Consider the following 15,722-nt stretch of genomic DNA (forward strand, 5'->3'; position numbering starts at 1 on the left):
AGGAAGAAGTGAAACTGTCACTATTTGCAAATGACATGATTTTATCTATAGAAAACCCTAAAGAATCCACTAAAAAACTTTTAAATACAATAAATGAATACAGCCGTGTCACGGGATAGAAAATCAACATACAAAAATAAGTTGCATTTCTATACACTAACAATGAAGTAGCAGAAAGAGAAATTAAGAATACAATCCCATTTACAATTGCAACAAAAAGAATAAAATATCTAGGAATAAACTTAACCAGAGAGGTGAAAGATCTGTTCACTGAAAATTATAAAACATTGTTGAAAGAAATTGAAGAAGAAACAAAGAAGTGGAAAGATATTCCATGCCCTTGGATTGGAATAATTAACTTAGTTAAAATGTCCATGCTTCCTAAGGCAATCTACAGATTCACTGCAATCCGTATCAAAGTTCCAATGACATTTTTCACAGAAATAGAATGAAGAATCCTAAAATTTATATGGAACAACAAAAAACCTTGAATAGCCAAAGAAATTCTAAAAAAAAGAACAAAGCTGGAAGTATCACACTCCCTGATTTCAAAATATACTACAAAGCCATAGGGACCAAAACAGCAAGGTACTGACACAAAAACAGACACACACACATCAATGGAACAGAATCGAGAGCCCAGAAATAAAGCCACACATCTATGGACAGCTAATTTTTGACAAGGGAACCAAGAACATACAACAGAGAAAGGGAAATCTCTTCAATAAATGGTGTTGGGGAAACTGGACAGCTACATGCAAAGGAATGAAACTAGACTACTATCTTACACTATGCACAACAATCATCTCAAAATGGATTACAGACTTGAGTGTAAATCTGAAACCATTAAGCTTCTAGAAGAAAAACTTAGCCAGTACACTGTTTGACATAGATCTTAGCAGAGTATTTTCAAGTATGTCTGGCCGGGCAATGGAAACAATAAACAAATGGGACTACAGGCAACTAAAAAGCTTCTGCACAGCAAAGGAAACCATCGACAAAATGGAAAGACAACCTACCAACTGGGAGAAGATATTTGCAAACCATATATCAGATAAGGGGTTAACATCCAAAATAGATAAAGAACTCATACATCTCATCACCAAAAAGTCTAACAACCCAATTAAAAAATGGGCAAAAGATCTGAACAGAAATTTCTCCAAGGAAAATATATAGGTGGCCAATAGGCACACTCATGAAAAATGTTCAACCTCACTAATTATCAGGGAAATGCAAGTCAAATCTTCAATGAGATATTTCCTTACACCCATCAAATGGCTATAACTAACAAGACAGGAAACAGTGTTGGAAAGGATGTGGAGAGAAGGGAACTCTCATACACTGTTGGAGGGAGTGCAAACTGTTGCAGCCACTATGGAAAACATTCTCATCTTTTCCAATGTATTTCCCTCTGGCCAGTTCTGAGGCATCAGTCACGTGCCTAGTTCTTTCCTGGACCTAATTCTCAAGCCTGTCTCCTTGCAAGGCTTCCTTTAAACCATGCATATGGATTTAAGGTCACTGAATCTGATAATCCTCAGTGGGGAGATAATACACTTTATTCATACTTTGTCCTAGGTGTGTCTTCACAGAATTCATTTTCAGACACTTATTGGGTGTTGTGTATGATATGCATGCACCAAGTCTAACTCTTCTGTGTTTCTGAAGATTTTGCAAGCCACCGAATCTTTTTTAATATATTTCTTTTTTGTTTCAGTTGGGATACATTTTTTTTCTTTTGCTTTCAATTTAGAACCCTAGCTGATAGAATCAGACTCCAAATGCCAGTTTGGACTTAAATAGAAAACGATGGAATGTAAGGGCAATTTATCACACAAATTGGCCTACACTCCATTGTGTGGGAAAGATACTCATCCCTCAAAATAGGAAGGGGAAAAGAAATATTCCTTTCCCTTTCTGTAAATCAAACTTTGATAATTTACTATATAATAAAACACTAAAGGAACACAGTGTGCATTATAAAAACATCCAAATAGAGACCATGTGCTTTAAAAATTTCATCTTCTTGCCATTTTAGGGGAAGAAGACATTTCCACTACCCTCTCTGGGTTCTTCTGGCCAGAAAAAAAACTAAATTCACACGAGACAGAATAGCAGGAGAAAATTAAAGAAAGTTTATAACATGTATACATGGGAGAGGCTCAGGCAAGCTGAGCAACTCACCAAAATGGCTGAAGCCACCACCTTAAATATCATATCCAGCTAAAGACAAAGCAGGATGTTGGGGATGGGGGGAGTCAGTTACAGGAGGTTACCAGAAACAGGAATAAGATTATTATACAGATTTAAGTCCTTGCCTTTGGCATTGATTAAGATTTTCTAGAGATAAGATCATCCCCCCTTCTTCTTGGTACAGAGAGGAGGCATATTTACAGATGGAGATTTCCTTTACAGTGTAAATGTCTCCTAACAAAGGGTAAGTAAACTCTACTTTTCAGTTGCTTTCCTGTCTGCAAAGTAACCAGCCCCAGATAATAATCATGCCAAAGAGACATATCTTGGTGTGGCCAATGCCAGTCCCAACACCATGAAACAATTAAAGAATGAATGAGAAGTGCAAGATAATAATTATTAGTTGATAACTGGATGATAATAAGAATGGCTAAAAGGCAACATAATGAAAAGGGAGCAGGGACCCTGTGAGAGGAAGAAAACTAGGGTAATATTAGCCTCATAGTCATCATTGTCCAATTTTCAAAATTATCTGAAGTAGATGCTCATAAACAATGGAGAAAATTGGAGAATATTTTAAAACTCTGTCTTCTTTCTATATTGCTTTTCCTAATGTCATTAAGAGCTTTTTTGGCCTGTGGGTGAGACACTATCAGTAGAAATTAGCTTCCTGCTTTCCTGAGCCATGAGACTACTGGAATAAAAGATTTCAAGAATGTCATTTCTTGTAGTTGGAGTTCTCAGTATTTGTTGGTGATCTCTTTTTCTCCATTTTCAGAGTTTTTGGCACGAAAAATTGAATTATTCTTGCTTTTGTTGGAATTTCATTAAAAGGGATTTCAATGATGCCATTAAAGGGGAGCAGAATTTTCCACACCAAAATATGCCTCTTTAACATAAATATTATTTTATGCTGGTTATTTTTTTTAAAGATTTTATTTTTTCCTTTTTCTCCCCAAAGCCCCCAGTACATAGTTGTATATTCTTCATTGTGGGTCCTCCTAGTTGTAGCATGTGGGATGCTGCCTCAGCATGGTTTGATGAGCAGTGCCATGTCCGTGGCCAGGATTTGAACCAACGAAACACTGGGCCGCCTGCAGCAGAGCGCATAGACTTAACCACTCGGCCACGGGGCCAGCCCCTATGCTGGTTATTTTTAAGAATCAATAGACATAGGACAAGTTCTGAAAACTGGAGTAGAAGTTACCCTTGTGTAAGAGACATTTGTATTTATCAAGGAAATTTTCATTTGTAAGGGTGTCTCCCTCTCTGTACCAGGAAGTGGAGAATGACCAAATCTCTAGAAACTCTCATCAATGGGGAAGGCAGCAACTTAAACCTGTATTACAACCATGTCCTAATTTACTGTGCCTTTCCTGGTAACCTCCAATTACGGTTTTCCCCTTCCCCCTAACACTTTTGTCTTTAGATGACGATGATATTTAAGGTGAAGACTTGGGCCGTTTCAGGGAGTTGATTTTCCTTGGTCTCTCCCATGTAGGTAGGAGTATACATGTTGTGAAACTTTGTTTTTTTCCCGTTAATCTGACTTTCATTATATAGTAGGTGTGTAGGTCAAAAATCTAGGACACAGGACAAATTATTTTTCCTCTCCTACACTATTTACTAATGCTATATGGTAAAATGCCTCCAACTTGCTTTTCAGCAAACTAAATCCAAAGATGTGGTGTGGTTTCCCCTAGGCTGTGGTGTGCCAGGGCCAAAAATAGATACAGATCTCTTGATTATCTCCATAATTCACTACCTGAAATGAGTAAGAAGTCTGAAATGGGTACCTTTGCTCAATTCCACACTCCCTAAGATGATTTCTAATGAAAACAGCGGACATTTTCATAATTTTCCTGATTGTCATGACACCATTCCCTTCCTACTCACTCATTCTACTCTTCTTAGGGCTGGCCTCATGGACATGTGGCTTGTGTGCTTGCTAGAATCTCATACTCAGAGGATCCTTGCTTTGCTTGATACTCTGTTGTTGAAATCTTACAATTCTTAATAATTTTATCTCTGAGAATGCATGTGAGCACAACAGCTATGCTGGCCAACAGTGTTAGCATGCAGCTTTGGTCCAGCAACAATAGTTGCACAAGTGGGCTCAGGCAGCATGCACAAGGAGCAATTGGCCTGGGCTATCCATGCGCACACACAAAAATGTTCAAAATACTACAGGACCCCAGTGGAGTGGCTGGGTTGTGATTTGGGCTTAGCACAAGGGACTCCATTATGGATCTGTTGTCTCTTTTTTAATAATAGCCACTGCTACTCTTAGCATTAGATAGTATCTCTCAGATGAGATTTTATTCTCTACTACTGCATCTCATAGTTCTACTGAAATATGTTGAGACAAGCCAATATCTATGGATCAATTTTGATCGTTGATATTATGGCTCAGTCACTATCACAAATAGATGCCACCATTGCATCCAATAAAAATCCATCAGCTCAAGGAAACTCCCAGGGTGAAGTGCTGGGTGGCAGTGATGACAGCAGCAGCTGCAGATGAAGCAGCAATGGTGGAGCTGGCTACTGCCCACTAAAGAGAAGAATCTCTGCCTGGCTGCAGCAATGGCCCATGATGGGGTCAGGGACTGACTTACCCTTCAGTCCCGGAGCCCTTCACTTTGTCCACTAAAAAATTATTAACTATGTCACCTGAGTGTCAGGACAGGAAATGCTAGGGAGCTTAGGAAGTAAACTTTGTCAGTAAAATATTTTAAATGAAAGTGTACACATGGTCATTGCACTAATGCATGTGAGGGAGTTATTAAAAATCATCAGAGTCCAGAATCCGTAGTTTTCAAAGCTGCTGCAAGATTGCAAAACAAATATCCACAGGATCAGAAATAGAAATAAAATTTAAAGATAATTTGAAGATTAAAAATTTAATATGAAAGATTATTCATGGAATAGAAAAGTCTTTTTATATGAAGTTTCAGAAATCAATTATTAACAAAAAGATTAAAAATAGCATCGATTTAACCTGTAATTGAAAATATAATGATAAAATGAATAAATAAGCATTTGAAAAATAAAGCCACTTTTGCTTTATTATACAAAGTCTGTAAGTCACCAGAAATTTGAGAGGAATTACTAAAATGCCATTTGTTAGATTTATATTTAAAATTAAATTCAGATTTACATGAAATTGATTTATATGGATAGGTTGAAATTTATTCATAAAAGAAACCTTTTTTAGAAAAAAATTCTCCTTGATAATCATTAGTTCTACCTGTACTGTAATTTATATTTTGATATAAGGTATCAGAAATTCAGTCTAAATTTTCACAACCCACGAGCACTCTTAATATCTCCAGTAAGTTAAGCAGATTATTCTCAAAATTAAAAATCACCAAAACTTAACTGCATCTTAGTATTTACCGCCAGTGAATGACAATATTTTCAATTATATTGATAATAAATGAAGTTCCTAAAAATACAAATTTTGAGGAAAATAAGTTCGAAGAAAAGTGAGCCAGAAAAATCTTATGACTGATAAAGATATTACATAATAAAGTATTATTATTGATTATATATAAAATTATGATACAAAAATATTGTTTATAATTTGTATTTCATTTTATAGCTAATAAACTGATTTTGAAGGAAAACTTTATACTTAGCACCAATAATGGTAGTCTTTCTTGCTTTTGAATGAGGCCTCATATTTTCATTTTGTGCTATGCCCTTCAAATTCGGTAGAGTATGACCCTTCCCCTCCCTGCCATACCTGAGAGGGTAAAGAGCATTTCTACACTTATCACTGATGGCAGTGGCAGCACTTCACCCAGGGAGTTTCCTTGAGCGGATGGATTTTTATTGGATGCAATGGTGATGTCTATTTGTGATAGTGACTGAGCCATAATATCAATGAGTAAAATTGATCCATAGATGTTGGCTTGTCTCAACATATTTCAGTAGAACTATGAGATGCAGTAGTAGAGAATAAAATCTCACCTGAGAGATATTATCTAATGCTAAGAGTAGCAATGGCTACTATTAAAAAAAAGACAACAGATCCATAATGGAGTCCCTTGTGCTAAGCCCAAATCACAAAATGGAGACTTAATACCTAACTCAATTACAATGTCAACCTTCCCCAGGGCTGGAGTCTCAAACAGTCAATCTGGAATTACCTGTCAGCACCAGTGAGATAACTCACCTCACAGATCCCTGCCATCCCCTAAGGGAAGGTGACCTTGCCTGAAACAATCAGCTCTTTGCAAGAATGACTTTCTTGTTCCACCTCTTTACAGGAGCTCCTTGTAAAGCTCTTCAGAGCACTTTTCTATTTGTTAGATGAGATGCTGCCTGATTCATTCAATAAAATCAATATACCCTTCAAAATTTACTCAGTTGAATTTGTTTTTTAAGATTACTTAGGAAGTAAACTTAGTTTATGTAGAATGCCAGGGATGGGTGTGGGAATGTCTTTGACTAATTAATTCCCACTAATTTGACTAAATCTTTGACCCACTCCTCTTATAATTAACTTCACAGTTTCCTTGACCCCTGTTAGCACCTCCAAGTTTTTATTGTTGTCCTGAGGTCTAACTGAAATTAAATCATTTCCTTAGCATTCATCACCCTAATAGAGACATAAACCTCTCATATTCCATTCAGAGTAGTATTAGGAGTTCCAAATCCGCAGTGAAGTCTTGAAGTCTCAGCTAAATACCTGTAATGATAAATTTTTTAAATTAAAAGAAAGACTAACTGGCACAGGTAAATTACAGGTTTACTATGAGAATAACAAGAAGTCTTCTGACTCAATTAGATCTTGACATTCAGGGAAAATTTTTTTGTTTTAGATATATTTGAAAATAGTAGAACTGCTATGCTGAATGACAACTTCAGTTAGTTTCTGCTTTAATTTCTACATGACAATGATTATCATGGGCATCATATCAGCAAAAAGTACATGAATTTGAAAATTAATTTGAAATTGATGGGAAAAAGCACCATGAAGAAAAAAGATAAGGCTTAGAATTTTATATATGTATATATATACTCACATGTTTGTATATTTACAAGATAATTTTGTCCAGACCTAAGTGATATTCCTCCTCTCTACATTAATTGTAGTCCTTGCATTCTAAGCATAACATAATATTTTTAATTCTGTACAAGGATGAATGAACTTATAACCAAGTCCTGGGTACACACACAAAAAGCTTTGTCTACATTTTTTCAGTGCAGATTCTCTGAATCACTCTTCTTAGGGCCCCCATCACCTCTCTGTTTCTCAGGCTGTAGATGATGGGGTTTAGTATTGGGGTCAGGATGGGGTAGAAGACAGCCAGAACCTTGTCCTCTGTTGGAGATCTGAGGGATCTTGGATGTAGATAAGTGTAAAAAAGTGGAACATAGTAGAAAGACACCACAGTCAGGTGGGTGCTGCAGGTGGAATAGACCTTCTTCCTCCCTTCTGCTGAGTGCATGTGGTAGACAGCAAGGACAACCCGGCCATAGGAACATGCAACGCCAATGAAAGGAAACACAAGGAAGAGGATGGTGCTCATAAACTCTGTGTACTCATAAACCCAGGTATCCATGCAGGCCAGTCAACATGGCTGGGACATCACAGAAGAAATGGTTGATGGCTCTGGATTGACAGTAAGGGATATGGAAGGCATATGTGGTGTGGGCGCAAGAGTTTACAAAGCCCATTATCCAAGATCCTATTATCATCGGCACACACACTCTTTTGCTCATACAAATGGAATAGTGGAGGGGAAAGCAAATAGCAATATAATGATCATAGGTCATAGATGTCAAGAGCAGTGCTTCTGCACCTCCTAAAGTCAAGAAAAAGAAGCTCTGAACTCCACATCCAATAAAGGAGATAGATTTGTTTCCAAAAAGAAAATTAGAAACCATTTTGGGGACAATGGTGGAGATGTGATTCAAGTCAATGATGGAGAGCTGACTAAGTAAAAAATACATGGGTGTGTGGAGATGGGTGTCCAGGAAGATGAGAAGCATTATGGACAAGTTGCCAGAGCCATTAGGAAAATGAGAACAATGAGAATGAAGAAGAACAGACCAATTTTTGATGGTGGAAACAACCTCAATAAAATGAAATCAGTTGATGTTTGATTATAATTTTCCATAGGGCATTAATATGATTTTTCCTAGAGGCAGACACAAGAGTGAGTTAAGTATAAAACTATAAGCTCTTTTTAACTTATTATTTTAGACTGTGTATCATTTAAAATTTTACAGCTCTTTTTTTTAAAGATTTTATTTTTTTCCTTTTTCTCCCCAAAGCCCCCAGTACATAGTTGTATATTCTTTGTTGTGGGTCCTTCTAGTTGTGGCATGGGGGAATGCTGCCTCAGCGTGGTTTGATGAGCAGTGCCATGTCCGCACCCAGGATTCAAATCAATGAAACACTGGGCAGCCTGCAGCGGAGCGTGCGAACTTAACCACTCGGCCATGGGGTCAGCCCCTAAAATTTTACAGCTCTTAAATGAAGAACTGAACTTCTCTATTTTGCGAAAAATAAACCTCATTTTCTGATCCAGAGATTAAAATGTGAATATGCGAACATTTGTGGCCAAAATATTTTGTAAGAAAATGCTAAAATTATTTTAAAAACAACATTTCTGTTTTGACTTAATTAGGATAAATATGTTTTACTGCCTTACACAAACTGAGGTATCATTAAAATATATTCTGTATTCAAAATGCCTGCATATAAAATTTATGTAAACCAATATTTCATTGAGTTCTACCATCAATAAATGTCTATCACCCTTAAGGGATGATTTTCCTTTCATATTTTGCCCCAAAACTTACCTCTAAAATTGCAGTAGCCTATCAGCTTATCTTTGAGGAGCTTTCTTTCTTTCTTAAATCTTCTTTTCACAATAATGTCAAATCAAGTTTTCCTGAAATCAGGTATTATCGTTTGTTTCATTTGTTCTTAAATATAGAATGAACCCTTATTGTCAAGTTCCACTTACAAAAAGTCATCCTCTTCTGCCTCCTCACTCAGGTTCTGAATGCTGCAGTTAAAGAAGACCCTTTACTTGACCATCTACACACACTTATTGTAGCGTTCATGACTCTGATCAAGATCTCCCAAATAGCATGTTTTCTGTCTCTCTGCTTCTCTAACTCGTTTATAACATTATACATCACTTTATGACACTTTCTCTTACTCATTCATTTTTCCATTTTTTGTATTAAAAGTTATCTCAACTTTTAGATGAGTGTGTGAATTTAAGCATATATACTTATCATTTCTCTCTTTCAAAGCCCAAATATTATGATGATAAAGAAATAGATGTGTCATAAATTAAAAGACAGCAGGTAAGAAAAAGGCACAATGAGAAATGAAACAGTTCAGGATTCTTTGAAAGAAAGAAATTGGATAGAGAAGTGTTCAGTTACTTAAATGGAGAAAAAGGACTTGGCACCTTGACAGTCTTCATGGAGGCAAGAGGAGGATTCTCCTCCAGAGATGTCGGAAGTGAACAAGCTCCACATAGTGTGTGATGTTTTAGTCTTAAATATTATTTTAGAGCTCAATGTTCCCAGACTTTTAAGGAAGTTCCTAACATGAAAGAGGAAGATGCACAAATGTGCACACATACACACACATATGTATTCAAACACACCCCAAACAAATATAAAGTGAGTTCTACATCATTGGGAAAATGCAGAAAGAGAATGCGCTTTTAAAAATTAGGATTCATATCTTCAAAGAAGTATGAAACATTATTGTTCCACAATATATTATTAGATTTATTTAAAACCTGTCAGATAATAAGAAAGGGTTTTACAAATTAAAATATATAATAATTGATAAAGTGATTAAGTGAAATTTTCAAAGACAAAGTGAAAAATCTCCTGGATTTAAAAGAAAACAACAGCAACAGCAACATAAAAAGATTGTCATTTTGAAAAGTTAGGAGAATTAGAGAATTAAAGTAGGGAAACCAGTGTATGCTTGTTATTCCTAGAAATGCATATTGCCAAATAATAATGGAGTTAATATTATCAAAAAAAATTTTCAGAATTGATATATATGATCCACCATATTCAAACACAATGAACAGAACACAGAAAAGTAAATGAGAAATATTTTATTGAAAGGTATTTTCTTGAAAATTCTAAATGTCTTCTTGAAAACACTTTCTGAAAATTGTCAATATTGCTGATAAATTTATGACCTGAAAAATGCCTTTGACAGAGTAAATACTCATAATAATGAAAAGAACTATATATATAAAAATAGTAATTAAATTATCATTAGATTTTACTATAGTTTATGTTTTCTTATTTTAGTAATATATATTGGATAATGAAACAATGCTGTCAACCTTGCCCCCACAGACCCAAAGTAGGATGTGACCATGTTCAAAGGATGGGACACAGAAAAGGGGGTGGAAGTTGTGGTATGTAGAGCGGGAGGGTTTCCATTCTAAACTGTCCACAGACAAAAATCTGTGGAACTAATAAGTTCAGCAAAGTTGCAAGATACAAAATCAGTTGTATTTCCTAATAACGTACAACCCTAAGAAGAATGTAAGAAAACAATTACATTTATATCATCAAAAAGAATAAAATACTTAGAAATAAACTTAACAAGGAAAGCAAAAAATGCGTGCACTGAAAATCACAAAACATGCAGAAAGAAATTGAACAAGAGACAAATAAATAGAAATGCACTCTGAGTTCATGAATTGGAAAACTTAATATTATTAAGATGTCATACTACCATAAGCAACTTCAGGTCCAATGAAATGCCTATCATAATCCCAATGAGATTATCTGCAGAAGTGGAAAAATACATGCTGAAATTCATATGAAATCTCAAGGTACTCTGAATAGCCAAAATGATCATAAAAAAGAATTGAAGTCATTTTTTCTGATTCAAAACTTACTGAAAAGCTATTATGAAAAAAATAGTGTAGTATTGGCATAAAGACAAGCATAAACCAATAAAATAGAGATACCAGAAAAAAATACCCTCACATGTGTGGTCAAATGATTTTTAACAAGGATTTCAAAACCATTCAATGGGGATGTCTTTTCAACAAATGCTGGTGAGAAAACTGGATATCTAGAAGCACATAATGAAATTGCACCATTACTTTACACTATACACAAAAACTAAATGGATGGGAGAGCTAAATAGAGCTAAAACTATAAACTCTTAGAAGAAAACATAGAGAAAACATTTCGTGATATTGGATTTAGCTGTGCTTTATTGAATATGACACCAAAGCATGTACAAGAATAAAAATATAGATAAACTGGACTTCATCAAAATTGAAAACTCCTATGACTCAAAGAACTTTATCAGCAGAGTAAATCACCCCACAGAATGGAAAAATATTTGCAAAATATATATCAGGTAAGGGATTGATACAGGGAATATGTAAGTAACTCCTACAACTCAACAGCAACAGAAAAATTAATTTAAAAATTAAAATTTAACAAGAGTGGATTCATGTAGAGTAAAGGAGCAAGTAGGAAGCAACATTAACATTACCGTGGGTGCCATGTAACCACTCTTCTTTCATGGGAAACAAAATATAATCACCCAGCAGGAACTAAGAAAGGCTGAGCATTACAATCCTTATTAAGTATTTGGACCTTTAACTGTTAGGTTCATTATTCAAATTTCACTCGAGCACATCCAAAGCACACTCCAATGTGATTAGGCCCTACCTCTTCCCGTGACCCTCATCTCACTTCCCATCTAGAGAGCGCATTTATGAATCAGCTCCAAAACCGCTTTCTGTTGTCGATTTCATACTCTACAATTCCTCCTGAACAGCACTGAAAATGTGCAGCCACTCGCTCAACCTCAAACTGCATGTCAGCTCTTTTATTTCTTAACTAACTCTTACATAGATTACATCACTCATTTTCTAAACTGATCACCTTAAATCCTGAATGATTTCAATACTAATAGTAACCAACACTGCCAAAGTGGTTAACAGTGAAGTCAAAACTTTTGTGATCACATCATCTCCTTGAATGAAAACACCTCTACATCTGAAGAATGTAATTCATGTTACCTATGCTCTTGTCAAGTGTTGTTTTCTTGGCTTCAGTCTTCCCTGTTTCCAGAGTATACATCATGGGTTGTGGATACAATGCGCCCTCTCTTCTTCAAGGAATATTGTTTATCCTTCAAATCCATTTTTTCTATAAATGTCTTGGGCCAATTATGGCCAAATAAATTCTTCTCATATTTGAAGTATCATTTAAATTTATATAAATATTTATTATATATTTTATCATAAAGTATCACAATTGTTTTCAATTTTATTTCAGAATATGGTATAGTTGAGTCTAGGCCCACATATTATTCACCATATTTCCAGAACAGTAGTTCATAGACAATATTTTCATCTGCTTTTTTTATTAATTTTATTATATTTTATTTCATAACCAATTATTCACAAGTCACTTCTCAGAATTGTCTAATATTACATTATAGGTTTATAAAGAACTCATATCTGAAAAAATATGAACAAGTGTTCAATTAGCCATTTCTTATTTTTAAGGATAAAATATTTATGTATCTTATTCAAACCCACGATAGTGAAATGAAATTTTCTTTCGGAGTGCCCTGGTTTACGGGATGTCTGAATGTATCCATTGCTTATTATAAACAGCAGTACTTAATCATGAATAAAGTTTTCTTAGGCACTTACTGAAGAGTTCTTCTTAAGTGGCTAATAAAAATAAAAATACAGTTAAGATTACTACTACCTTTACTTATCTCCACACTTTCACAAACTCACTGGCTTGCTCAGCTGGCAGTGGTCCAACTGTCATCATAATTCTGTAAATTTCCTTGAATATTTAGCAAACAAACATACATATTAAACTTTCACCTCTCTACTTGAAATTTTAGACACCTCCAAAGAAACTTAGCAGCAGCAATGATTCTAGCCCATTTTTACCTGGAGATTTAGTCTAATGATCATATTCTTTTTTCTTTGTATTCACTCAGGAATCTTCTCTGAGTCTTGGAAAATGTAGGTTAAATCACTAATAGCCCAAGATGGCCACAAGCCAGGTTTGGGTCAGGAGTTCTAATAATTCCTTTCAATGTTTCCACAGGTGTGTTAAGGGTCAATTGAGGGGAAAGAAACAAATATATTTGTTCAGATTCTTCCAATGTTATTACGTCTCTAAAGTTTTATGCATCAGATATTTCATATATTGTTCAGTAAGTGCACAGTAATGATGTACTTGCATATATTATTTCAAAGTTTTGATTATATTGGCCTACAAATTTATTAATTAAATGGAAGGTGGTTAGTTTAATAAAAACGTATACACAGAAATTCTGCTTGTATCACATATATGGGAGTTATCTTTAATTTATTTTCGTTATTACATATTTTCAAATTATTTCTGTTGGTAACACCCATTAAACTATAAACAGTTTTCACTTATTAAACTAAATAATGAAAATAATGACAATACTCACTTTGGTACAATTATATTTGCAAAATATTTAACAATGCAATGCTATTGCAGAAAATAGCCTAATTGTTCTTCATATTTCTCATGGTTTCCAGTAACCAAATTAATTTCATCTTTTACTTGTGAAGGGGTAATATTGGTCTGTCTAAAATTGTTTAAAAATGTTTTTAAAATACTTGAAGTTTTGATTATAATGTGTCTAAGTGAAGACTTCTGTATGTTCATTCTATTTTGAGTTTTTTGGGCTTCATTGATCTGGATGTTCTTTTCCCTCTTCAGATTTGGAAAGTTTTTTGTCATTATATCTTTAAATAAGCTTTCTGCTCCTTTCTCTTCATCTGTCCCTTCTTGGATTTGCACAATGCATATATTGGTGCACTTGTGGAATCCTGTAAGTTCTGTAGCCTTTTTTCACTTTTTTTAATTTTTGTTCTACTGACTGGGTAGTTTCAAATGATCTGTCTTTGAGCTCACTGATTCTGTCTTCTGCTTGATTAAGCCTGCTGTTCAGACTCTTTATTGATTTTTTTCAGCTCAGTCATTGGTTCTTCAGTTCTAGAATTTCTATTTGGTAAATTTCTCTACATTTTTTTAGATTTTGATCTCTTTGTTGAACTTCTCATTTTATTCAAATATTGTTTTCCTCATTTTATTTAGTTATCTACTTGTGTTCTCTTTTAGCTCACTAAGTGTCTTTAAGGTAAATATTCTGAATTCTATGTCAGGTGGGTTTTAGATCTCCATTTTTTTTTAGGGCCACCTGCTTGTGCTTTATTTCATACCTTTGGTAGTGTTAGGTTTCTCTGACCCTTTGTGAATTTTGTACCCTTGTATTTGTGTTTGCATATTTGAAGAAATGGTCACTTTTCAAATTTTTATAGACTGGAATTGATTGAAAAAGCCTTTCACCAGTCAGCCCAGCCAGAGATTTTGGGCATGCCAGTAAGCAGATACTTTGGGTGGGCCTGTTCACAGGGTTCATGGGTGAGTGGGCTTGATGCCTGGATCCACAGTGATATTGGATGCTCACTTGAATCTCCTTTCCCCATGGGAGATCTCTAAAGCAAGGAAGATCTCCCTCTACTCTCTGTTGCATTGTATAGGGGGAAGATGACTCAGATAAATGAAACCGTCTTTTCTACCCACTTCAATGTGGCTTTTCCCACTTCTGTGCTACACCTAAGTGTTATAATCTCTTATCTAGAATTCAAAGCTTTCATGAAGGTATGGTCATACATGGATAATTATATATATCCATGTCTCTGTGAAGCGATGTGGGCTAGAAACCCCTATTCCACCATTTTCCTGACTCAATAACCATGTGTAACCAGGTCAAGATAACTCTGTGCTCCATCACAGAATCATTGAGTGAGTCCCTCACAGCCCAAACATGGCCCAAGAAACCCAGGAAATGAAGTGATCCTGAAATACTTGTGCACTCCCCAAGAGTGCAGTGGAAGGAGTGGAAGGAAATGGGGATTCAGTGCTGAATACCTCTTAAGGAGAAACCACAAACCAAGCATGGTATGTGGCCATGGCATCTGGTTTATGTTAAGAGAAGAAAGAAGAGTATGAAACTTAAATAAACTCCTGAGCTCTTTTTTTAAATTTTCTGTGTTCATTCCAGTTAAATTATTCATAAAGTCACCCAGCTTTTAAACATATAATCACATTTATATATTTTGAAAAAGAAGCCCCATTCTGAAAAATGCAAGATTCAGATGACAAATATTTTCATAAAATTTTTTGAAAATATCTACAAAATCATAAAAAAAATATTTCTATACTAATTTAAAAGAATATGGATGTGTTTCTAGCCTTGATAAATTGACATATATGTGGTGAGATATGTTATTTTAATAAATCAAGAGTCAACTTGAAAAAGATTTTTTCCTTCCACAAATTATCGTCCAAATGGTATGTAATCTCACTCAAAATCCCAATTTTTTGGTGGAAATTTTATTAACTAATTCTGGTAAATATGTGGAAATGTATTGCGCTAACAATAACTAAGATATGCTTTGATGTGCAAATATTTTGGAGGTAGAACA

The 15,722-nt window shown here is 35.0% G+C and overlaps 1 pseudogene; it reads right to left on the reverse strand.

The window, feature by feature from the left end:
* Window positions 1-7,391: 7,391 nt before the first annotated feature.
* LOC138923070 (olfactory receptor 2L8-like) lies at window positions 7,392-8,324 on the reverse strand (annotated as a pseudogene).
* Window positions 8,325-15,722: the final 7,398 nt, after the last annotated feature.

Source organism: Equus caballus, unplaced genomic scaffold (assembly GCF_041296265.1).
Source record: "Equus caballus isolate H_3958 breed thoroughbred unplaced genomic scaffold, TB-T2T haplotype2-0000440, whole genome shotgun sequence".
Taxonomy (NCBI): domain Eukaryota; kingdom Metazoa; phylum Chordata; class Mammalia; order Perissodactyla; family Equidae; genus Equus; species Equus caballus.